At 36.4% G+C, this 26,214-nt stretch overlaps 1 long non-coding RNA gene across 1 annotated transcript in view; it reads right to left on the reverse strand.

Annotated features, from left to right (window-relative positions):
* LOC116660061 overlaps nucleotides 1-23,965 on the reverse strand; it is a 933,517-nt gene extending 909,552 nt beyond the window's left edge. Inside the window, exon 1 of the long non-coding RNA XR_004315426.1 lies at nucleotides 23,883-23,965. This is a non-coding gene — a long non-coding RNA (uncharacterized LOC116660061). The remainder of the gene's footprint in view (nucleotides 1-23,882) is intronic.
* Between the last annotated feature and the right edge of the window lie 2,249 nt (nucleotides 23,966-26,214).

The following is a 26,214-nucleotide window of genomic DNA, read 5'->3' on the forward strand; positions in this document are numbered from 1 at the left end:
TGATGTGTAAGAAAAAATGGCTAGATAAAAGGGGAAGTTTAATATTTTCAAAGATAATATAGCTCACTACATAGATACTAGAGACATACAAAAATGTTCCTATCTGCACTATTTATAATATCAAAAACAAGTCCTACATCATGAACAAGGGAATAAAGAAACTTTCATATTCTCACAGTGAAGTTATTATACAACAAGAAAGAAATAAAATATCACTAAATATAAAGCATGAATAACAAAATACTGGGTGAAAAAGGAAAGTCTCTGAAGATTACATGCCCAACAATATTTTGAATAAAATTTAATAGCAAGCAAACTTATACAATATATTTTGTAGGTAAACATATATATCCAGGAAAATTACAAAACACAGTGGATTGATAAACACAAAATTCAAGATGGCGGCTTTGGTGGTGTGGGGCACAGGTTAGACTAGGGAGGGGCATGGAGGTGGGTGTAAGTTACTGGTCAGGTTCTATTTGAAATAAATTTGAGCCATGTATTGTCCAATGTTGACAAGTCAATAACAAAGGACTTGAATTAAATCAATTGTAAAATGTTATTGAGAAATTTGAATAGAAAAATTACAAACCATACTCTGGTCAAAACAGAAGTCAAAAGCAAAGTACTGAGTTTCTATAAATGATAATCTGAGTGTGAATCTAAAAATGTGGTTAGTTTAAAACAAGATCAGACTATACTAATTTACGAGATGAAAGATGTCTAAGAAATCATCTATCCCAATCTCTTCATTTTCAAGATGGGAAAATGGGACTGGAGATTTCAGGAGTAAATTAAAATACATTGTATTTCTCAGGTTCACCAAAGATAATATTTAATGGCAGAGGAGAATGTCTAGGATTTGTGTTGAGATATTATGACTTCATGCACCATTACCTAAAATTTTTCAAGGAAAATTTTCTTATCATTGGCTTGCCTTGTCACCGGCCTCAAAGCTCATGCTATTCAAATGGAAGGGTTCTCTTTTAAAAATAAAAAGAAGATAGATTCAAAAAACTGAACTTATACCTCAAGGACTTTGGGTAATATGTAATTAATGATAACACTTTAATGAAGATCATTAACCATTAAAATTAGCACCTAAAGAATGTCCTAGAACATAATTTACAAAGTGTACAATATTTGCCATTCAATTTGAAAATGCACACAGAAGAGACAGATTGAAGAGCTGGGGCTCTGTCGCTTAATCCTACTACCTTTCTCAGCAAAGAAAAATCAAGACATAGTTGGGAAATTCCTAAATTGTGGGAAAGAACACCAGTGCACACTTTGACAAATACACACCAAGGTTCAATTGTGTCTGCAAGGCCCTCTTTTGGGTGATGTGTAAACAGAATAATGACTGAGACACGAATGCTACTTTCAGCAGGCAGAATACACACTCCAGTCCAGTAAGAACACATGCACGTGTGTAAGTATGAAGATACAGAGAGAGAAAAGGTCCACAGAAGAAGCCCAGAAAAAGAGCCATTGATGTTGAGAGCACGGAAAGCATCTAATGAGTTTAAATAGGCACAATTTAGGAAAAAGCATGTATGCTCAGTCTTGAAAGAGACAGAGTTGAATACACGTCAAGGGCAGAGTTCTGGAGGACAGGGACAAATTCAAGAAGACACACGAAAATGGGAAACCGGGTCATGGTTACGAGCAAGAAGAATGCAGTGTATTAGGAAGGACAAGCAATGAAGTAAATGAAATAAGTCCTTGAATGCTATTTTGACTTGAATCTCTGGGCTTTAGAGACCATTTAAGGTTTTTGAGGAAACAAGTGACATAGGGATTAAATCTTAACAATAATACATTATGGATTAGAGAAGAGAGATTCCAAAACAAAACAAAAATAAATCAGCCAGTTTATTTCAAAGTTTCTAACAAAAATTTTAAAATAAAATGCATTCTCATTTGTCCAAGATGAAGAAAGAATTGACCTAAAGGACTCATTTCCAGCTCTGTGATTCCATTCGGGTTGTTGAATGGCCACTAAGCTTAGCAAATCACGTATTTCTTCAGTATCAATAACTAAGCACTAAGGAAAAAAAGTATCAAAACATAAACATACTTTTAGAAAGTGCTACAAATTTGTATGAATAAAATAAATAATACAACCGCTTCAAAAACTTTTCCAAAAAGTACACTAAATTTTAACTCAAATGCATGTTACTATCGCTGATTCTTTAGCAACTGTCTTAAGAAAGCATTCCGTAATTGTGCACTTAACATATAACCCTCAATGAATGAGAATATTTTAAGAATAGAATGTAGATTTTAAAAATAGGTAACAATATTTAGCAATGTATCAAGTTCTCTTTGCACTTGGTGTTCCTCCTTGCTTTTATTTTGATTCCATCTCCTTTATGACAGGGACTAATATATGCTCAGCATTCAGCCTTTGTGAATGAAAGAAATAATAAATATGTAAGTAAGTTTATCCACATATACATTTTTGTTTCCACATAGGGCCATCACTGCACCTATCTGCTGAATGAAGTACTACAATTCCACGTCTGCTACTTTGCACATTCTGTTCCCTTAATTTTTATTGCCTTCTCAGCCTTACCTCTTCCAAGTTAACATGCCTTTTCCTCCTTTAAAAATCAGATCAAGGAATAGATTTCCTCCTATTTTATCAGGAATTATGAATTTCTTTTTTTGCATCACACCGGCACTTTATGTATAACATTCCCTTGAACTTTGGGTTAGCTGTGACTAAATTATTTAAGCACAGAAAAGTGTCATATTCATATTTGCTCCTACCCGATTAGCTACCACAGTGAAATGCTTCAGTGAATGACTGTGTACATGTCTGTGTACATATGCAAACACATGAATATATACATGCATATTCAAGTTTACCTCATGTTCATAAACATATGCATATATCCATATGCATATGAATAGTCATTTATTATATACACTAATAAAAACCAGACCAAAATGTGTTTGAGTCAAATATTGATGTGCAGAGTGAAGTTGATGAATCTTAGGTCCCTTTAAGCTGTAAACCTGAATGATTATAAAGAATAACCACATTTATCAGTGGTTTTCAGCACCAACTGAACATTACAAGCAGTAATAAAATGCTTTCAAAGTAAATATTTTGAGGTTACTTTTCTGGAGACGGTGAGGTAGAGTGGTTCTCAGGCTTTCAGGTTTGGGAACGTGGAGGTTCTGTTGTGATGTGCAGCCGTTCAGGTACCACAGACGCGTCTACGTCTGTGATACTTCGTCAACTTTTTGTTACATTTACATTAATAATCCGCAGTTCCTGCACATGGTAAGGATAAGGATACGTGTTTCTCTGCATAATTTCTTATTTATAGAATACTTTAAGTTGGGTAAGAGTAGCTTAAATGACATAAAATGCCTTCTGCTGTAAGAATAACAAGTGCACTCAATCACATTTTATACCTCTGCAACAGCTCTATCAAAATTTCAAAGCTTGAGTGGTCTGATGTGTTCTGAGTTGGGTTTGGAGAATTTACGGGCGTAATTTCCTTCCGTTTATCTTTTATCTAGAGATCTCGTCAAAAGAGGATGGTAAATTCAGGAGTATAAATATGTATACAATTCTCACAAAAACAATGTCTCTGTGTCTATGTATTTAGCCTTGAGTAATAATTGTCTTTATTATGAATGCATATTCTTAATTGTATATCATTATAGCCCTTAGGACTTTTTCTTCAAACTATTAGTGTGTTTTATCATGAATATTTTTGCATAGGATCACAAAATACCACCTATGTGAAATGCTTACTGGGTCTCCTTAAATCAAGAGCATTTGCCATTTAATAAGAAAATGACTATGTAATTGATATACATGGATCTTTATAAAGCACTAATGCTCTTCTTTGAAGTTCACACACTATTCTTAGGAAATAGGACTATTTTCCATCACTGTAGTTACCAGATGGTGGCTCCCTGTTAGATTCGCTAAACTGGAGAGTTAAATACATGCATTCTGGCACAAGATTTCCAAGGTAGTCTCTTTTTACATCTTTTCATTTTCTAATTCCCATCCCTTGCAGATGGAAATCACTTCAGTAAAAAAAGATAACTGGTTGTGCTTTTCAGCCCTGACGTGTTTGCCTTAGGTGAAGACTGTCTCCTAAATTAAGACAGACAAAAACAACATCTCAACTTTTCCTGTCCCACTGTTTCATCATTTGTAAAGGTACTTGCATGAGATTTATTATCTTCAGTAAAACTCCAGATTTCTATCTCTCTGCGTATTGTTTCTATTCAATGTGTTTCTTTCACTTCTTTCCTTCCCTCACCCTCATTCCATTTATTTCTAAAGGAATGTTCTGCAGCCTAGTGTATAAAACTCAGAATGACAGTTAAGAGTCTCTTCACAAAGGGCAGGAAAACAATTTATGAAAACTAAATGCTTTGGACCTCATGTCCTCAACTGTAACAATATCTGCAAAAAGGACAGACTTCAGCTCTTCAATATGCTTCCCACCAGATTATTTTATGGGAATGTTTGCTTTCCATTATTTATACAATTTAACAATTCCTCTTTATAAATGTGTAGATATCACCGTGTCCTTCAGTCAGTACTTTTTCCCCCTCTTCCTTTTCACCTTTGTGTTTTGTTTTGTTTGTTTTCTCTCTGGGGCTCTGCTGACATTGTGCTGCCTGGATCTTAGGGACTGCACCCCGCTTCCACTCCTGAGACAGTCTGCAGAGCATCCATAGAACAGGACGCATTCTGTCAACGCGCTTTGTCCACAGATGCAGCGCAGAGGAGAGTGTTACTAATTGTACGATGAGGAAAGGAAAAGGAAAAATAATCAGAGAAGAGATGTTGGATTTTGGACATCTTGAGTTTGCAACCGCTGATCTATGCAGAGTTGTTACGAACACAGCAGAAATAAAATTAAGGCTCACTATTATCGGTAATCGCAACAAGTGTGCTCTCCAGAAAGGAGAATCATCTTTCTTCACTCCTCAGAATGCCAACGTTTATTACTATCAAAGGTCAAGAAGAGAAACTCCAGAGTGGGAACGCGGACAAAAAGTAAATTACATAAAACCATTGATTGCCACCCAAAAGACAGAATTTCTGTACTAAACCAGGGGCCAAGTGTTGTGCATAACATATGTCAGATGAAGATGGCGAGTTTTGGAAATAAAAAATGTGATGACTGCTGTTTTGCCCACAAGGAGACATAGAAGTCAACATTAAGGTCTCAGTTCAACAATTAAATGCTTTCAATGCATGTGGAAAATCTGTCAGTTTCCATATCCTTTGAGGGGAAAGTAAGCAAGTCATATACTTTTAGTAATAATCAATATTTACTTAAGTCAAGCAATATAGCAAAACTAACCAAACTACAGCATGTGGTTCTCAGTACAAGTAAACATTTGAGAATTCTCAAAAATATGATAAACATTCTATAGAAGTATTATTTAACTTACCAAATGTTAATCTGTTAACAAGTAGAGTACAAATTGAAGTGATTCTACTATATTAAAATTAATTATATATCTGGATGATAATTCTAACTTCTCAATTCACCTTTTTAACCTTTAAGAAGTCTTAGGTATATGAATAAGACATATGTGGTAACTCAACTGGAAAGAAAATGGCTAAAGTAAAAGTTTTACCATATGTAACGGTTTAACATTTAAATTTATATTTAAAATGCAAAGTCCTAATTTATGAGTATGTTGATATAAAATTTACTTTAAAGTTACATGGAGGAGAGGAGGGTATAGCTCAGTGGTAGGGTGCGTGCCTAGCATGCACAAGGTCCTGGGTTCAATACCTAGTATCTCCATTAAAAAATAAATAAACCTAATTACCTCCCCCCACCAAAAATACAAAAATAAAATAAAATGATGTTATTTTTATTAAAAGTTACATAGAATTGCTAATCCATGTTCTCATAATTTTTTTTTAATTGTGGCATGAAGAAACACTACTTAATCCATTCATTTATTCAACAAACATTTATAAAACACTGTCTACACCACGTGCTGCACTACTGAGGAGGACACAGCCACATCCAAGACCGACGTGGTTTCTTACATACCCTTTGCTAAGATGTTATTGGCTTATTAGTCAAATATAACACAGTTATTTTTTAGTATATAGTCACAGATTACATGCCTGCATGAAAAAAGGGCTCAGAGCCACATTCTGTAATGCCACAAAGACATTTACTCCAAAGCAAAATCTGGCCAAGGTACAGGTGCCCAGGTGAGAATTACGACACAGCTGGGTAATAGGCGTCGAGATTTTCCTACTTCCACAGGATTCTAGCTCTTTCCAAGTTAATACCAGGCATGAAAAATAACTTCAGACATTCTACTGAAAAATGAGGATATAATAAATTATTTTTGGTCTCTGTGCCGAACTCAGTGATGCCCATTCCATGAAAAACAGGGTTCCCACCTACACAGGTGGCCCCTGGTCCTCCAGCTCCACGTTACATCCTTTTGCCATAATTGATTTGATTAGGGATGGAAAACAAATAAACTGAGCAGAAAATTCTAAGCAAATCTGCACTCTGGGACAGTCAGGCAGTCTGCCAGGAAAACAGAAGTCTTTATGACTTCTATCAAAAATGGGTTAATTCTGGATTCATCAGACTCTCACTTAATCTCTAGCACTTTTCAGCCTTTTGCCACATGCCTGTGGCCTATGTAAATGCTAACTCAGCCTTATGTCTCTGGAAAACGGACATTTTTCTTCCCCAGCATTGAATCCTTATCTGAGGTTCTATGTTTGGCTTGATCTCTTGTGTTAAATGGTAATCCAGTTCTCAGGGGTTCTGGTAGCTGCTAGCTGAGTAGAATAAATGCCATATACTGGTCCAATTTAGGAGAATACTCAGTTTGAAGGCTGATTTAAAAAAATAATAATAATTTATAGCTTGTAATGTCACAAGAGCTTTTCACTTCTCTAAGTATCAATGAAACATTTCCTATATTTATGGTCCATTTGAAACACAGTCCTACCCTGTGCATCAGCACAAGATTGTGGTTTTAATATATTGTAATTTCTGCCATTTCCCTCTTAATTAGAGTAACCATCCCAAGACTCATCATGGCTTGTTCTCAGTAGCTCTCTGCTCTCTCTCGTAGCAATCACCCAACAGCAGGCACTACGCAAGGATCATTTCTATATAACAATTTAATCTAAATTGTAGGTTAAGTCCCAAGTCCACGTGGAAACCCCAAGGTGCAACCAAGTACACCTGAAACAGCTTCTGGCCTCACTCAGCATGTTGTCCAGTCAATAGGAATGTCTTTGCTCCATCCAAATAAAGCATCGAAATACGATTAAGTGGTTTTTGTTGTTCTCCAAACAGATGCCGGGGAAATATTCCTTGAAGGTCACACAGTAAAATGTCCAAAAAAATCTTTTACACTAAACTGGCTCACCCGAGTCCTTAGAGCATCTGGTAAGGAATCTTGTTCCTTTCTTGCCCGTGTTCCTTTCCTGCAAACGTCAGCCTATCCTATTTTTTGGTCTGTTTTGCAACCTTTGTTCTCACCCTTGTCTTCAGTCCGGTTTCTAGTATTCTATATGCCCATCAGAGCTAGAGATACAGTTTTTCATTCATTTCACGGGAAAAAAAAAAAATTCTTTCTCTCTGAATATTTTACTACCGCATTTGTTAGTCTTCTTTTATTGTTCTTCCATATGGATCACCTTCTCTTGTGATGCATGCATTGCTAGTTTTCTTGCTTTACCCTCCCTGGAACTGGCTCAAGATTTTCCTTTATGCTGTTAATTGGGCTTTGGTTCTGGCTAGTTGTCTGGCTAGCGTGGGTAGCTTTGCTTAGATTTTCCATTTGCTCTGATGGAGCAAAGCTTGGTTGTCACCGTTGCCTTTCCTGATTGCCTTCACCATAGTTCCCATTAAAGAGCCACCTGAACTTTACAATTTCTGCAGCCTGAAAGCAAGAAGGCAAAGGGATGGGCGTCAGGGCTCCTGCTGAATGCAGTTCTGGAAGGACACCTGGCTTCAGCTCTCTCTCCTGCTCTCTGTCAGGGGCAGGGGGGGGGGGGGGGAGGGACACGGCGTTTAGCCAGTGGTACCTTCCTTTCCCAACCTGGAACCTTTTCTGGAAGAGGACAAGTTAGCTGGTGCTTCCTGCTTTTTCCCTGGACAACTCTCTGTTGTAAAAATAGATGGAGACTGATATTCCTCATTTTTTCTTTATATGCTAGCGCAGTCTGCCTACTGGATCCCTTTTTCCCTTCTGAGTGAGTGTTTCACTAGACGTCTCAGAATTTTGACAATTCACATCCTTTGCTCAGCACTGCCACAGAAGGTAAGGCTTAACTGTTACATTCAAGAGTCCACTGTAAGCCCTTCTAACCTTGTGTCATTTTGTTAGTATACTTCATGCAAAGCAACAGATGATGCTTGAAGCCCTTGTTAAGACACAGTTGTTGTAACTTTACCATATGTTCTATTATGTCACTTTGATTAACTAAAACAGTGACACAATGCGATTTGATTTCACTTAAATGAAACTGGGAGTTGATTGTAATGACAGTAATGACAATAATGACAATAATATGTAACTGACTATACAAAAAATAACTGCCTAGATTGAAATAAGAATATCATTGCTCATAAATATCTTGAGATTAAGACATTACTTTGAAGAGACAGTTACACAGTGGTATGTGTCTGAACTGGGAATGAGAATAATTCTGCTTTGCTGACAATAGACCTTGAACATGTCACTCAGTTTCTTTCCCTGTAATGTATACAAAATGTACTACACGACCTGCAATGCTACTTCCAGATTAAAGTTCTTTAATTCGGATTGTTTACTGCTTTTGTGGCTTCATTAATTATTATTCTAAGAAATAATTGAATATATATTTTTGACATTATAAAAATGTCACATAGGAATGGATATATTTCAAACAAGAATTATATTCTTGTTTTATTGATAAATTTCAATCTGATAATATTAATCATTATCTTCAATGCTACTTTAGGTTTTGGAAAGTTTGTGAACCTTTAACTTATTTATATCCAAAACTTCCTTTTCCCAATTATTATGATTTGTTATTAATTTTCCTCTTTTTCATAAATATCTTAGAGTCTAACATTTATACTTACTACTACTAATAATATCACTACTCTGTCCATAGTATAGGTGTATGTTTCATATTTTTCAAAATTATTTTTCTTTCAGTGCTCAGGCTGCAGAACAGAATATAAGACTCTCTTTTCATTTGGTACTTTGTGTGCAGACATTGAACATAAGCTGAAAAACCAAGTCAGAAAGGTGGCCGCTTTCTGTTTGTTTGACTTTGGAGCAGATGGTAGAGGAGAATACGGGCCCTTGGTGACCTAAACAGAATTTCCTGATGGACACACCAAAACCAACAAGGTTCGTATCAGAGGAGGATGATGACTATTTGAGATTCTTATTTATAAAAGTCAACAGTGAGGATAAAAATGAGACCTGTTAGGAAGGTTGGATTACATTTCATTTCTTTTTGAAACTGGCTTATTGTATTTTCATTATACAGCTTCTGTTTCCTGCTTTATTATCCAGTGAAGCTTTTAATCTCCCTACAGGTAATGAGAACCACAGGTCAATTCTGAGTTCAATACCAGTATGTTACCTGGTAGCATGGATGTTATAATAGATGTTTGGTGATTTTTATTTTCACAGCAAAGAGAAGTGAATGCTCGTACTAGGCATGGCATGAGGACTGCTTGTGATAAAATTATTCTGATATGCAAAATAGTTTTTCTCTTCAAATAATTTTCAGAACTAAAAAGAGACTATAGAATGGTGTGTCCATCCTATGAATTCTGACAGTCTCCTCATATAACTAACATTTTTGTTATTGCAGTTTTTCTAATAATCGAAGAAGACCACAGAAGGGAAGTGGGTTTAAGTAACCACATACAGGACCTGACAACCACGCGTAGCTGCTGGGCATCTAGTCGATACAGATGGAATAAGAAAGACACTAGGCATTCAATGAATAACAGAGTCATATTTGTAAAAATACACACATGTATTTTTAAACTAACAAATGTCACCCAGGGTTCTGCTAAAGCTCTCCTGCAAAGTGAAACGTCCTGCTGCGCTTTGTGGAACACTCTTACCTACCACTGCCACGCGTGCTTCTATTTAAACACTTTGATTCACTTATCTTGCCTTGTCTAGACTCCCTAAATGGCAATCTTATTTCTGTACTTATCCATCTATTTCTGTGCATCTTTTCTATGCAGTGTTTACAGGTGTTTTCTCATCCTTCTTGTTTGTGGCTTCTCTCAACCCAAAAAATTTACACCTATCAAACATGCCCCTGGAATTCTTTTTCATAACACATTTCAAACTAATTTATTTGATGTCTTTGATGAAGTGGTCTCCTAGACCTTGAACCTTTTAAGATACAACTGCTTTTAACCTAATTATAGTTTTTCCTCCTTCTCACCTCAGTTCTAGCATCAAACTATTATTCTTCAGACATTACACGTTTTTCTGTTTTCAAGTGTTCTACTTCTAATCTTTGCACTCAAACAGTCCTCAGCAGGACAGCAGAGGGTCTTATAGCATTTATTTATTTTTTGCTGTTGCCTCTGTTTTTGTTTCTAAAGTGCCTTTCCTGTACATCTAGGGGCTGAGTCTGCCCCGTTACTCTTATTTTTGTCTTCTCACTCCATTCTCTCTAGTGCCCCTCTCTCTCCCTGTAGAATGTAACTCTCTCTGAAGCGTTAGACACGACACACACCATCGCCAACCTGAAGATGCACTTTTCCTTCCATGTCATGCCCTCTCATCAATGGTTCACCTTTTTATTTCTTTGAAAGCACCGCTAAATAATCAAATAGAGCTACTGCATTCATATTACATGTGTCTCCTGCAGATACTTTGAATCACCTGCTTCAAGATAATATTCTAAAATCAACCCAAAGTGCTTTTTTTTTAGGCCACATTAAAATCGATCTTGCCCTGGAACAACTTACTATCAATCTAGTCAACATAATGTCTCCCGTTCCAGCATTTCTGATGTTCATCCCACATTTATCATGATGCCTGGTGAGACATCTAGCCTATGTTCTAGCACACAAATATTCTCTTTGAAAATATCTTAACAATCTTTTAAAAGTCCTTAGACTCATAGACATAGAATACAGACTTGTGGTTACCGGGGGGTGGAGGGGTGGGAAGGGATAGACTGGGATTTCAAAATTGTAGAATAGATAAAAAAGATTACACTGTACAGCACAGGGAATTACAGAGGAAAAAATGTGACAATGAGTGTGCATATGTCCATGTATGACCGAAAAATTGTGCTGAACACTAGAATTTGACACAACATTGTAAAATGATTATAAATCAATAAAAAATGTTAAAAAAAATAAATAAAAGTCCTACTGCGATGAAATCATTAATGGAAAAGGCCTTTCAGCCAGTTCGTTAGTCTAATAAAACAATTAAAATATTGACATTAAGAAAAATCTCTATTTGGGTAAAATAACATTTATTTTATTATATTTAAGTGTAATACATTTGAGGAAGAGGTTAATTAAATCTTTCATTGCAAAATTAATTTTTGATACCACCATAAGAAAAATATGGTGTTCTTATAAATAAATACTTTTTTTTCAATAAGCATTAATATTCAGTACAGGCTTTTGGTTTTCTCAAAGATATTACAGATCATTCCCAGATTTCACTTATATCTTTCTGTTAGAAAACAGCAAAAAAATTTTTTTGCTTTGTGTTTCTTTTTATGAAACTTTAGAATTGGCTAAAGAAAACCAAAAATCTCAGTAACAGTAATTACTACATAGTGACTCATGTTGTGACAAAAGTAGTGGTGTGACGTCTCTGTGCTTGACTTACTATAGAATTGCACCTACCAAATGCGGAATGGTCACTGAGGTCAAGCTATTCAAAGCTAGGGAAACAAATCTACTACTGGACTTACTTCTTTATAGCATACAGGTTTAACTCTGGTGATCAAGTAAACAGCCACAAACACCGATATGAAAACAGTTCTATTACATTTCAGAAACAACCAGCCATTCACAACTATCTTACTTAAAATAGTAAATGGCACTAGTTGCTTGTCTTAGTCTCCATATAGTCTTTTTCTCTAGACAGAAAGAAATTTTCCATTCAAAATAGTTCATAAAACTTCATGTCTTTGTAATCAAGTTAAAACTAGGGGAAATGACTTGCCTCCATCAGCAGGATACCATTTTATTAAATTCAATCAAATGTTCTATTTACACACTTCAATCCTCAATAAAATCCAATTTTATTATTTGAAACCTATAATCTTCAGTGAAATTGAATAAGTGTATTTCACCAAAGCTGAAGTGCTCTGTTATATTAATCAGCTAGACAAGATTTTATAAAAGGGTGGGGACAATGGAGCGAAGGCAGCATTGGTGATGGTCTGTGTTTTGCCAAAACGTTTTAGGTCTCTATTAGAAGTTCATCAATTTTTAGATTTAATGTCAACATTTTTGTTAGATCAATGTTACATGCTGGAATGAAAATATTCTCATTTTAATATAATGTTTATGTTTCATGTGAAGGGTTTTTCCTTGACCATAGTTAGAGAATACTAATATTTTAGTATATTTAATTTACAGAAATCCAATTATTTAGCTTATAGAAGAAGAAGCATCATCTGCTTAGGAATTCTAAGAAAAGACAAAGCAGGAATGATGGTAAATATAATAATAAAGGGAGGTACCTAGTTAAAGAGCTTCAGGATAACCTTAAGTAAATTATGCCTTAACAATCATAAATAAGTCTCAGTAAGCTGAACCCACAAGGACGTCAATTCCGAGCAGCCACCATCCCCTGCACGGCTCTTCATGCTCTCAGTTAAGTCTCCCGAGCATCTCCATGGATTTACTCTGACAAAGCCCACTGGGTATGTTTCTACTTTATCAACAGAGCAGAACAAATGGCACTGGATTATGAGTCAGATGCCCTGTTTATAACCACGGATTCAGAGTTAACTATCTGTGCAACTTTGGGCACGTGATGCAAACTTGCTGAGCCGGAGCCCGTGTGCGATCTGTTTCCCCTCCTCACCTGTTGTAGGTCGGGCTAATGAAGGATGACAAGCTTCAAATATGCTTACACAGTGGTCCAGGCAGAAAGCTCTGATCCATCTAAGGCAGCATTAATTTTTTAACTATTGCCATCCTAAGATTGGATAATTTCTAAGGTCGTTACCATTTCTAACATTCCAGGACTCTAAACGCCCCAATTAATTGATTCCTAGTCACTCACAGTGATTCCAAGGCTCTCAGCTCCCTAGATGAACCTAGTGCTATTTATAAATGTTTTCTGGGGCTTCCTAGCTCAGTGTCCCTTCATCTGACTGAGGTGGCTAAATTATGATTAACAAACTGAAGTTCATTAGAAATGTACATACATACATGTATCTATCATACAATATGTACACACATAAAAACGTAGTTTTGAATTAACTGGGATATTCATGATTTTAAAAATGCTTAAGTCATTTATTTCAACTGGCAGTAAATAATAGCTTGGAGATATTTACAAATGAAACACAACCGAAGGAAGAATTATATAAGAAGATAGAATGTTTTTGGCTTTAAGAAATGCTTTTTTTGGAGTCATTCAGTGCAGGAGAATGGTGTAAATGTTATCCTGAACTCTGTCAACCCTCTTGAATATTCATCCATCTCTAAACCACCTTTGAAACAGAAAGTGACCAAGTGTGATATGCGATGGAGCGTTCGGTTAAATAAGTCCCCTCCCGTGTACTGGAGTTTAGGCTTGGCAAAGCGCACTAAAGACTGCAGTCTGTATTTTGTTGGATTTAATCATAAAAAGATTTATCAAGAAGTACTATGGTATGGCAGAAAGAGAAAAGAGCTTGGAATTAAAAGACAAGGATTCCAATTATGTTGTTGATCAGATGAGGTAATGGATTATCAGTCATTTTTTAAATATAAAAATTGGATAAATGTTTGTTATTATTAGAAAAATACATAAATAATTTTAATAATACATTTACCTATACTAATTATAATAATTTTTCTATAAGAAACAAAAATGTGACATTATATATGCATGTGTGTGTGTATATATAATATACATATATATATAAGTGATCAGTTTGCTCTGTTTATCATACTTTTACTTTAGATGCTAAAAAGTAACTAGAAGTAAACAGTTTTAATATAAGCAGATGTCTTTCCTTACGTGTGGCAGTTAGTTTATAAGATTTTTGACTGTAAGGTAACAAGACTAATATATAGGACACTTTCTGATACTTTACTGTTGGCCCTTTAATAGTAGATAGAGAAGAACTTGTTTAAAAATAATAATTTCCATGATAAGAACCCTGACTTCCTTTCCTCTCCAAAAATGTGAGTTTGTCTTAAATTTAGTTTTTATGGTTGTTCTCGCCAGACCTCTTTTCAGCATCTGTAATGGTGCCCAGGCCAGAACTTTCAACTGCTTATTTCTTCCCTCTAAGGCAAAACAGACAGCCAATTATGGAACATGATATCACAAAAGTTTTCCAAATACATTTATTTAGTTATGGGGAAATGTGAATCATATTATAAAATTGTTATCATATGTGATAAATGATCTCAGACTGTGTGTGTCTGTGTTTGTCTGTGGATGGACTTAAGTTGAAGGATTACAACATAAGGTCATAAAGATATTTCTTTTGGTTAAGTGAGTAAACTTGCAAAATGATCAGAATACATGGTAGGAGATGAATACGTAAAGGAAAAACTATATGGTATATTTTGTTAAGAACATTTTAATTTCAGTTTAGTTACATAATAGCTATGTATGGTTAGAGACTTTTAAGTCATGACTGGACATTTTCAATTTTTTTTTAACATATAAAACATATATTCAAGGAACTGCCATAACATTACAATATACACTAACATATTCAAAAATGCCATTAAGAATTTAAAAGTTATCCTTTTAATATTGAGAGTATTGAAAACTTGTACTACTATGTTCTTGTGGACTTCTGAAATCACAACAAACTACAAATATTTAATTCTTAATAAAAGTCACATGTGTGTAATTTGCTATATTCCTAAGGCAAAAATAAATAAAATATATGATTTTAAACAAAACTCTTTAATCAAACACTATGTTTAGCCCCATGATGTTTATACATCAGGATAAAGAAAAGACATCACCACATTGACTGGTGTTAATGGGGAAATTATACCGTTTATCTTGCTTGTAACTCAGTTACATCTTCTAGAGTGTCAAGTACTACGACACAGGCACAGGGAAACTTTATCAAAAATAATAAACCCCCATCCCGAAAGCATGCAGAATATGAATATTTTTATTAATATAACTCTGTCTACGTACATTTGGTTTTACAATCCAAACATGTGCTCTCTGTTCCCAAGGTGCTAAGGCTGGCATTGTGTTTTAAAATAATACTGTGTGATTTCATATGGATGATTTGTAATATCATCAACCTAACTGCGATTCCACATACTGTCTCTTTTGGTCCTCTCCAAACTCTGTGGCCCAGGTGAATGTGAGTCACCACCCTCATTTAAAATAAGAGGTAGAATTTTAAGAGTCTTAACCAAAAACAAACAAAATAAAACCCAAAAAAGTTGAATATGTGAGGTGACGGATGTATTAATTAACTTGAGTCCTTTCACAATGTACACATGTGTACGTACATCAAACCATCATGTTGCATGCTTTAAATGTCTTACAATTTTATTTGTCAAGTATGCCTCGGAAAGCTGAATAAGATAAAACAAAAAATAAAATAAAATAAAAAGAGGAAATGCATGCAGAGAGTTTAAATGACTTGGCCAATGGCAGAGACTCATTACAGAGACTCATCAGTGACCCACGCTGGACTAAAAATCTTCCTTCTCTCCTTCCAGTATTCCTTTCCTCTTTCCCCGCCTCTCTCCCTCCCTTCCTTCTCCATTTAGTGATCATGCATCTATTCAGCACCTGTATCAGGGGCTGTGAAATGGCCACACAACTGAGAACCTCCAGAAAATCACTAGACCTACTGCCTGCTCCTCTCTGCTAAGGGACATAAAGCACCTGAAATGGAGGACTGAAGCCCTGGAGAGTCAACAGAGCGGCCTTCCAGTCTCAAGCAAAAGGGACATGACTTTAACAAATATGAAGATTGAAAGAGAACTCATAAACCACACTAGAGAGGATCGTTGACAAAACGGTATGTCCACTACAAACCTCACTGCGTAAAGTACGCAAGCCTAGGACTCCACCTGCTCGACACGCAGGTGAGACAGGTATGTTTCACCGACAGGATAAATGAAGCTGCGTGACGTGCTATTTACTTTACGGAAAAGTCTCTACGCAAGTTAAGGAAATGCGTCAGCATTACATACACGCTTTTACGAACTAGTTCTCAGAATCACCCTTCTCCTTTGTAGTGCGTTTTCTTCAATTTAAGATATGGCCTTTGTGAATAAAGAAGGCTCTTAAAATGCACTAACACACCTTACTGAACAAATTTATTTATAATGATACTATCTGCTATTTGTCTTATTTTATGTTGCCAGGACCCACCAAGTGCAAGTAAGTACTTGTCACTGAAGAGGTCTGCGTTTAACGTCTGTCACCCCCATCCAGCAACTGCACCTACAGGGAGCTGTCAGGGAGACTGTTATTCTCCTTTGTAACACCCTGAATCTGTTTCACATCATTTACATACAGATAGTGACAGGCATTCATCATTTCATTATGCTGACGACTTCACTATTCTGATGTATAATGTCTCTTTAATGAGCCTCAAAAAATACAATATTCCTTGATTTATGACTGCTTAACTGAAAAATTATACAAATTGGCAAAAAAAAAATCCTCATAATGCATTTTCAGTTTTCCTGCACATTACACTTATATTTAACAGTGACTCATGAGTTAAGATCATGCTTCTTTTGACAAAAGAAATGATCAGAATTTGACTTACTATGTTTTAGTGCCACAGAGGTTTGTGAGCACATTGAAAGCTTTATGATAAAACTGTGCTGACACGAAAAAGTAGCAAATTAAAATCGATCACTTCCCCCATTCCCAAGACTGTGTACTGGACAACCACATTCAGTCTCACCGTCAGCATGATAAGGCTTCCTGAGTTGTAGTGAAGGTTATTACCCTAATATTCATTTTCCCCTTTGGTAAGTAAATATTAAGAACCTTGATACCAGAGAGAACTCTATCAAGACACAGAGAAGGCAATAAAAAGAAAAAAAGCCAGAAGCATATTGAAATGGGAAGCTTGGGAATAAGTAGATGTCGCTGTTCCCTTCACTGTTTGCTGACTCACAGGCTCCTCTTGGGATGAGAGGCCCACGAAGGTGTCACTAGCCTTGTTTCCTAGTCTCTTAAAAGTAATGCCATTGAAGGTGATGAAAAGTGTTCTATTTATTAATTAAAAATCATTTCCCAAAAGAAACCCGTTGTGCCCCAAACAGGCAAGAGTTCCAGAGAAGTATAAATTATTCATGGGCTGCCAGCTCTTGCAAAAGTAGGAAGCCTTTGAGTGTAGGGTAAATCATATTTGAATGAGCACTATATACAATTAAGAATAAAGGCAGATCTTGAATCTCAGGAGAGCTCATACGCAGACTGAGGAAGGCATACAGAAACAGAACAAAATTTAGGAACTGGCATCCTTCAATTTGATATTAGCCTCTCAAGTTCAGCTTCCATTCAACACATGTGAGATTATTTGTAGCTCTCAATTTCTGAAAGGACAGAAAACCAGGCCAAATTAACTCAGAATCATCAGAAAAAGAGCGGGTCAAGTAAAATGAAAGAAAGCACTGAACGGCTCGCATGCAGAACAAGTGAGAGGATTGCATATAGAAATCCTAAAAAAAGACACACAGTAGATACATATGTACTCTGTAAGAAAATGACCATTTATAAAATATATACAAGAAGATGAGTTCTGTTACTTTGCTGCTTTTTTATCCCCTAGTTTGATTAGACCCTTTCAGGCTCATGATAAATGACTTTTGGTTGTATCTAAATATGTGACTCATTCACAGAGAAAAGATAATAACTAAAATTGAACCAAAAAAAAAAAAAAGCAATTCTTTGAGTGCTCAAATAGAATAATTTAAAAAAATATTTAAATCAATTTAGCACCATTCACAAAAGGGTTTAAAACTTCCTTAGTAACTACATGGAAGGGAGCATGATGGGTTCCTACTCTTTGTATGTCAGAGCTGTTTCAGGCAGATCTTCTGTTATTACTTAAAAGGCCATGTTAAATTATTAATTCCTGTGATAAAGAAAGAACACTCATGTTTAACATTTGAGTAGTGTTAAGATCGCCACCTCACCTGCAAAAAACAAGATGTACCACACAAGGGGGTGTGTGTGTGTGTGTGTGTGTGTGTGTGTACATATATATAAAATATTCCCAAACAGATTATGTAGTTTTAGGATAAAAAGGGTCTTATTTCCAAACATCTTTGAATTGACCAGATGCTTATTTATAATTTTAGGACAAATGGGGTCCCAGTTTTTATTTTTAGTTTTATGTTATTTTTACAAAAGAGGTAACTGCTGAAATCACTAAAATAATAAGGTATTATCTAAGTATCCTATTTACAAGAAATATCAATCAAGTTCCATTATGCTAGTGTCAGATGATGTGCTCATCCAGAGATCTCTTCATCTATGAGGCCAGCAATTTAAATAAAACTAATACAGAAAACTTTATCATGAGTTCTCACTGTAAATCATTTTTTCCATACGTTATAACATCTAATCGTCACAATAACCCTCTTATATCAATATTATTTTTACCCGCATCTTAGTGAGGAGACGACATGGCACCGCCAAAGTCAAAGAGCCACGGAGGATGTGCCAACAGCCGGCCCTGAAGCACGGCCCGCCTGCATCTCAGCCTGAGCTACCGCGGGCCCTGTGCTTTCAGTTTTAGTCCCTCTTCCGTGTATCTTCAACTTCTCTCTTCCCTGATAACTTTCTAAGCTTCATCTGACTCTCATTAAAAAAAAAAAAAAAAAGAGAAGAAAGAAAGAAAGAGAAAGAGAGAAAGAGAGAAAGAGAGAAAGAGAGAAAGAGAAAGAAAGAGAGAAAGAGAGAAAGAAAGAAAGAAAGAAAGAAAGAAAGAAAGAAAGAAAGAAAGAAAGAAAGAAAGAGAGAAGAAAGAAAGAAAGAAAGAAAGAAAGAAAGAAAGAAAGAAAGAAAGAAAGAAAGAAAGAAAGAAGGAAGAAAGAAAGAGCATCAAACTACCAAACAGATAACAAACCAAAAGGCCAACACACAGTATGGAAGCCTACCAGACCTGCGGGCTCTGCTCTTCCCCCTGGACCGGCTTCTCCTCCATCCCCGTCTGCTCACGCTGCAGTCTAGCGCCACCTGGCGTCAGCCACGCGGCTCTACTACTCCTGCTCTCGCTAAACAGCACAACCCGTGACCAATCAAGTGCCAGCTCCAGGCGGAGCTCACCTTGGGTCTCAACAGGTCTCTCTTTGCAGTGGGCTCATCATTATCACCTCCTTCTCTGTAAAACTCCCTTGAAACTGACTTTATTGAGTCTTCTTGACCTGCCCCGACCTTCCCGTGGACGCCTCACTTTGCGGTTCCCTTTCCTCCACTCTCTCCTTGGAGATCCACGCTCCCCGAGGCCCCGCTGTTTTTCCAATTGGCGATTCACACAGGCAGCTGTCTGCAAACCACTTTCACCTGGTAGCTCAACGGCACATCCTCCAGCCCCCAAAGCAAGCGCCTCTTCTTCATAACCCTCCGCCTATATCGTTACCTCACTGTGAGGCAACGTAGCAAACGAAAATGAAAAGATGTATGGGATATTTTCTTGTTTCTCTTCTCCCCAGCCCTGGCTCATTAACACCCAGTGCAGAATCGTGTGTCAGGTCCTTCTGATGTCGCCACCTCCACATACTCATCTCTGAGTCTCTGTGCAAGCCCCGCCCACATCCTCAGCCTCTTGTCTACCGCTCACTGCGTGATGTATTCTCCCTTGACCACGTCCCACAGGGACCTGGCGCCTCTTTCCACGTCTCTCCGAACATTTTATGCGGATCTGCAGCCTTCACGTATTTCCAAGTAGAAGTGAAATGCAGTGGTTTAAGTACGTGGCCTCTGAACCCAGCTTTCTCACTTATCAGCAGACAGGTTACTTAACCTCTCTTAACCTTACTTAATCGCTGTTGTCACATCCACAAAATGGAAGACGGCCCTAGTACAGAAGTCATGGAGCAGCTGCGAGGATAAAGCAGAGCTCTGAGCCAGCCTGGCATAGGTAAGCTCGCTGCAGTGTTGTTATAACACAACCTCTAGACAGACACTTTCCCTCTGGACTCCCCACTGGACTGCATTCCTTGAGGGAGAGGATTTATCTTAGCATCACTAACACCTCACACCAAGCACAGAGCCAGGGCCTCTATGCGCTGAAATTAACTGAATACGACTATGAGATACAGCGTTCTAAACAAAAGGCCACTTTTTATTGAATTTTACTCCCTAACTTAAACTCAGGGGGAAGTAAGCAAGTCAGATGAAACCCGTGAGGGGTTTCACTCCAGACCGAAGCCCTCTGTGTGATTTTCCAGGCCTGGTCATGGGCGTTACCTGGCCGACCTCAGGGGGGAAGACTCCGCCCCACCCCTGACGGGGGGCACAGCCCATCCCTGCAGAGAGTTTTCTGTGTCCCAGCCAGCCCTGCCTGACACACGTCTGCATTCTCACCACGTGCCTTCAGCCCGAGCCCTCCTCATCTGGGAGCTTGGCAGAGGCGGGGCTTTCTCCAAACGAGTTTCCTGCTTACGTGATCGCAGCAAGTGACTAAAGGCTTGGCTGTTAACCTTCCTTCTGGCTTATTGTCTTAACTGACAACTCAGACACCCGGCAGCTCTGCTCTCTCCAGCTCAGCTCTTGATAACTAAGAAAGAGATGGACAACAGAGGCGGACTGCAAAGGGAAGACTTCCTGGGAAACAGTATTTTGCCATTCCCACTTTGTAGGAAGATACGCTCTTTTGAGTGGTTCCGAGATTTAGAACCAGGATACTCTCAGCTTAGAAGACATCTTAGAGATACTGTAATAGGTTTATTCATGAGTGAATGGTTGACCTGAAGTCTCTGTGACCTGAGGGCACAGCTGGGGCAGAGACAAGGCTAGAGACTCGCTCTGAAAACCTAACTTCCCTAGTGCTACACATTAGATAGGGTTGAGCCTGGAAACACACAAGGATATTCTGTTTTCTTGGTTCCCTTCTTGGAGTTAGTGTCACTAAATCATACAAGATGGTGATACTCCAAACCCAAGTGGTTGGAGAAAGAGTATTAGGATAACCTGAGAGCAGAAATGTAAATATACGTGTTTTGGTCACACAGGCATGAAACATCAACTTGTTCAAGTTTCTCAATGGACTTATTTCAGTGCGAAGGCTAAAGATGTCAGCATTATGTCGCTCTAACACCACAGGTTTAAAACTGTCTAGATTTAGAGAGCGAATGAGTAGATGTACTGGTCAGTAGGATTTACTATTTTGTTTTAAATCAGTTTTAATTTCTACCACAGTGTGTTTACTGGTTACTCTCCGAGCCTAATTTCAGAGTGTAAAATAAAGTTGAAATAAAAGTCAGGAAATCAAGGAATTCATCTCTAAAAACAGATCATCTCTGAGATTCATCTTCGCATCTTAGACTTTTCCATGTAATGTTTCCAGTTCTACTGCTTGGTGTCCCTCAGTTTTCTCTGGCTCTGTGCCAAATGTTAATACTTCAAATTTTCTTTAAGAAAGAAATACAGCTACTGCTGGCATGAAGTTAAAACTTGCTCCTTAATAACTGAAACACACTTTGTGTATCTGCCAACAACAGCTCCTCTCTAAGCACAGAACTTCTATAATAAGAGCCAAAATCTAAAAAAAAAAAAAAAAAAAGAAAAGAAAGAAAGAAACATCCCTAAGTATGAAAAGATCATTTCTCTTATTTAAATGGAAATCTTTCCTAAATTCATAAATAATGTAGTTTTTTCTCTAAACCCATTGTTACTAGCATCATCATGTGTATGGAACACTACAGATACCTTTTCACATCAGACTCAGAGATAAAAGCAACTGATTCCAAAAACATGATTTACCACCTAGTGAGCTCTTCAATTCTTCAATGTTAAATCTAGGCATTTAAAATTTTTTATCCTAAGGTAAAGATACTCTTTTTTTTAGAAAAAACTACCTAAAGTACAGCACAAAGTATCAGGCAAACAGAGTAAATAGGAATATGCAAAAAGTTAATGTCCAGGAAATGTTAAATACTTGTACTTAAGAAAAAACAAACAAACAAAAACAACTACTTTCTTTAAGCAAATATCACAATGAAGTATCATGTATATAAATACCACTAGAGGGCTTAATCCATTTTGCTTAATAAAAAGAACTCACACAAGGTTGTCTTCTTGGTATAAATGAACTATATTCATCCTTATAATCAAAGTTATTTTAAAAAAAACAGTGATAGAGGACATAATAAAGTGATTAGATCAAGGAGATTTTGTAGATGGAAGTGGTGTGTTAAGCAAATTAAGTGTGTTAAATAAACTGCATGACTTCAAATACCACTTATTCTGAAATGACACCAATTATTCCTGCAAATCCGTATTTAACAACATGGTTCTGACAAATGGCCCAAGCCATTTTCAAGGAAGATTAATAGTTTCAAGGCAACTCACAAATTTCTTTCAGTCACAAGTCACCAACAATATTAATTTAGAATAATTTGCCTTCACTCAAGGTAGTCTCTTTATTTCATAGGAATATTTACCTTCATTAAAATGTTTCTATGATTCTAACTTAGAAAAATTATATTATAGAAGATACTAAACATGACTTGTCTTTGCTTTCCTTCTTTAAAAGGACACGTCACATTTAATAAGTTTGCTCTTGTCTCAAGTGATAATCTGCCTTTAAATCAATCTCATTACCCAGTTATATTGTGAATACACATTTTTATGATGAGAGAATAAAAATTCTAAGACTCAGCTCAGTAAAATAAGTCTCAGACTGATTCTAAAATCTCTACTTACCCATTTAAAATGTGAATCAGCCCCATTGCCCCAAGTCTTGGATGTAAGTAAAATAGTACTACAAATATATTTTCAAATTTTGAAGTGGAAAATGTAAATTATCACATTGTAGGAAATCAATTACCTGTAATTATGAACAAACTAATAGAATATAAATTGTTTTATTTATAAGGATTTTCCCAAACTACATGTTCAGTTTGAGGTAAAAAATTGTTAGCTGTTATAGGATAATTTAAAAAAAAAAATCTTTCAGTATCTGAATAATTTTTCTGGTTAATAAGACAATTCAAAACATAGAACTTATTTGACTGTATCCTGTGGTGACATTCAACATATATAGTCATCTGCAGGGTGTGGGTGACCAGTCAGAAGACCCAGCTGAGATAGCTACAAATGATTTCAAAATCTAATGAAACCCTAGTTGTCTGGAGGTTTTACTATTAAATATGATCTCCCTGAATTTCCCCCAGAGGTTATGTTTTCCTGTGTAATTCACCGGACTATCAAAGACATTGCCACGTAAGAAATATAACCAGCCACCTATATCCCACCAGTAAAATGGCATCATTTCAAACTCTTTACAAATCACAGTATCACTTACCTGTGAATTACAGCACAGTGGGAAATATTATGTGGACAATACATTTCTTTGGTTATATGACCAAATCAAGCCTTGTAACTACTGTTCCTACACTATATACATTACTCTTGAATTCTGCTAAAGTTGAGTACATATGACATTATCAAGCCACAGAAAAACTAGCATTCTAATTTCATTACAAGATACTTACAGTAGTAAGCTTCTAGCAGCGATCTCAATGCTTCATCCAGAATAAATATCACGTGAGTGGAATATCCAGAGATTATTTTTATCTTTTTTCTCTAATTTACATGATCGCTGCATTCAAGTCTGAAAAATAAAAAAAATTAGAATGCCTTACTATCAAGTGCAATGGCAGAATTTCTGTGTAATTTGTAGAACAGTAAGAAAATGCTAGAATATTTTCCTGAGCACAGTAAGTTTTCGAATACTGAATGAGTATATCATGAAGAAATTTTAAAATGTTTTATGCGAGATGCAAAAATTATCAGGCCCACCAAACTTATATTAAAATGTGCATTATATCATGCCCAACAAGTACTCATTTTACTTCTTCAATAAGATGAGAAATGAATTTCCACACACTGAGTGATCTTAATCACACGTATTTCTACAAAAAAAGAAGTGTATTGAGGATACTAAGAAAGGTACAAAATATATTCTTTTTTGTTTCAACAGTTACATCGTTATCACAAAGCCGACCTAGAATATTTTGCTGAATTAATAAACTAGCTTTTAGTATTGGAGTAGTCACAGCGAAGTCAATTTTACCTTTCTGTATCCAATTAAGGGATGCATATTCATATTATGTCTGGCAAAAAGAATATGTATTCAAATATTATGAGAGATTTGTTAAAGGAAGTTATAAAAATAAAGTATCACATTTTTACAATGAGCTGACTCTGGAGAAAAAATATCTAGGGCTATCTTCAGATTCAGTTCTCTCCAATCTGCAAAGGCAGAGAACAGACCTTCTTTGTTTAAAGAGGTTACCCATAGCTTAGCTAGCAACTGAGATCAAACCAAACAACATTCATGGAAAGAACTTCCAGTGGAAAGGCTCTTTAATGCTACTGAACTGTTTTAAGTTGTTTTAATGGGAATAAACTTAACATCTAGTAATAAAAACTACAATGTTTCAAGATACAGTCGCTTTAATTATTAAACAAGCAAAAAAAAAAAAAAAAAAGCTATTTTAAGTACAAAGGAATTAACTTCCTCACCCACACCTTCCAAAAGTTGGAATTTCCTGGATTCATTATATGTGAGTCCTCACGATTGTCACAGAGAGTAACAGCAGCAGAAGTCACCCAATGTGACCCTTGTAATCTCCCTCACTGTGAGGGGAGGCAGCTTAAAGAATAAATAACTTGATAAAAGACCTGCCTCTTCAAGGAAAAAGAAAATCCCTAGCTCTGAATGCAATTACTAATGTCAGTCAACAGTAGCTTGAACTGTGGAAAACCCACTTCCTTTCTGGTTGGTTAGTATGACGAGTCTGATTTTTAATGCCTCCTTTGCCTCTGGTACCTCAATTTTTTTTCCTTCCTGGTCATGTAATTGTGAATCCTTACTATTCAGGAATTTTGAAGGATAACTTTATACATTGATAATAATCCGACATAAAAATTTCAAGGCAAAGAACTGATCACAGATTCAAGAATTTCATTCAGAAGTATTTTCAATTATAATTTGAAGTTTCCCTTTTATCTGTTCCCTTTTCTATGAACTCATAATGTATATGTTAGTTCTCTGTTACTTTTCTTTCAAATCTCTCGTATCCTTTCTAGTAACGTCTATATTTATGTTTAACCTACTTTATTTTTTGATAAATATTTGAAACGTTATTTCATCATGTCCCAGGCAATTATTGCAACTGAAAAAATAATCCACTTCTGTAAATTCCGTTGCATTTTAGAAGTCTTTGTAATTTTTTTCTTTCAGAATTTTCCCCTAGAGTCTGATTGTCTGATCTTCATTTCCTTCTGTTGCATTATAACCTCTTTTCGAAACTCGAATTTCTTCATTATGCTCTCACATTTTAGAGAGAATATTTTGCTTTAACATTTATGAGACTACGAAGTGTCAAAGCTCTTTCTTGTATCACTCTGTGTCATTTCAAATAGATGTTGTTCATCTCCTGTTTACTTATGTGCCTTGCCTTTCTTGCCTGTGTTGTGGATATGAGCTTTCTATGTACAGAGAGGATAGTGTTCCCTTTTTCAGTTGTCAAATTGGGGCTATTCAGCGACTGAAATAGTGTGTGTGTGTGTGTGTGTGCACGCGCACACTTGCACGCAAGAGAGTCTGTAATCTCCATCGAACGTCCTTGACTCAAACACTCCCTCGAAAATGTCATTTGTTTGGCTGATTGAGCCCATCTTCTCGTTGGTTTGCTTTTTCGTCTGTGTAACCAGTATCATGCAGAGTCAGTCCCTTTAACTCACTGAGTCACTCAAGAAATATGGGCTGAATTACTGAACGAATGAAGACTTCCTGCATTTGATCAAATGGTGATGGCC

The sequence above is a fragment of the Camelus ferus genome, chromosome 26 (genome assembly GCF_009834535.1).
Source record: "Camelus ferus isolate YT-003-E chromosome 26, BCGSAC_Cfer_1.0, whole genome shotgun sequence".
Lineage (NCBI taxonomy): Eukaryota > Metazoa > Chordata > Mammalia > Artiodactyla > Camelidae > Camelus > Camelus ferus.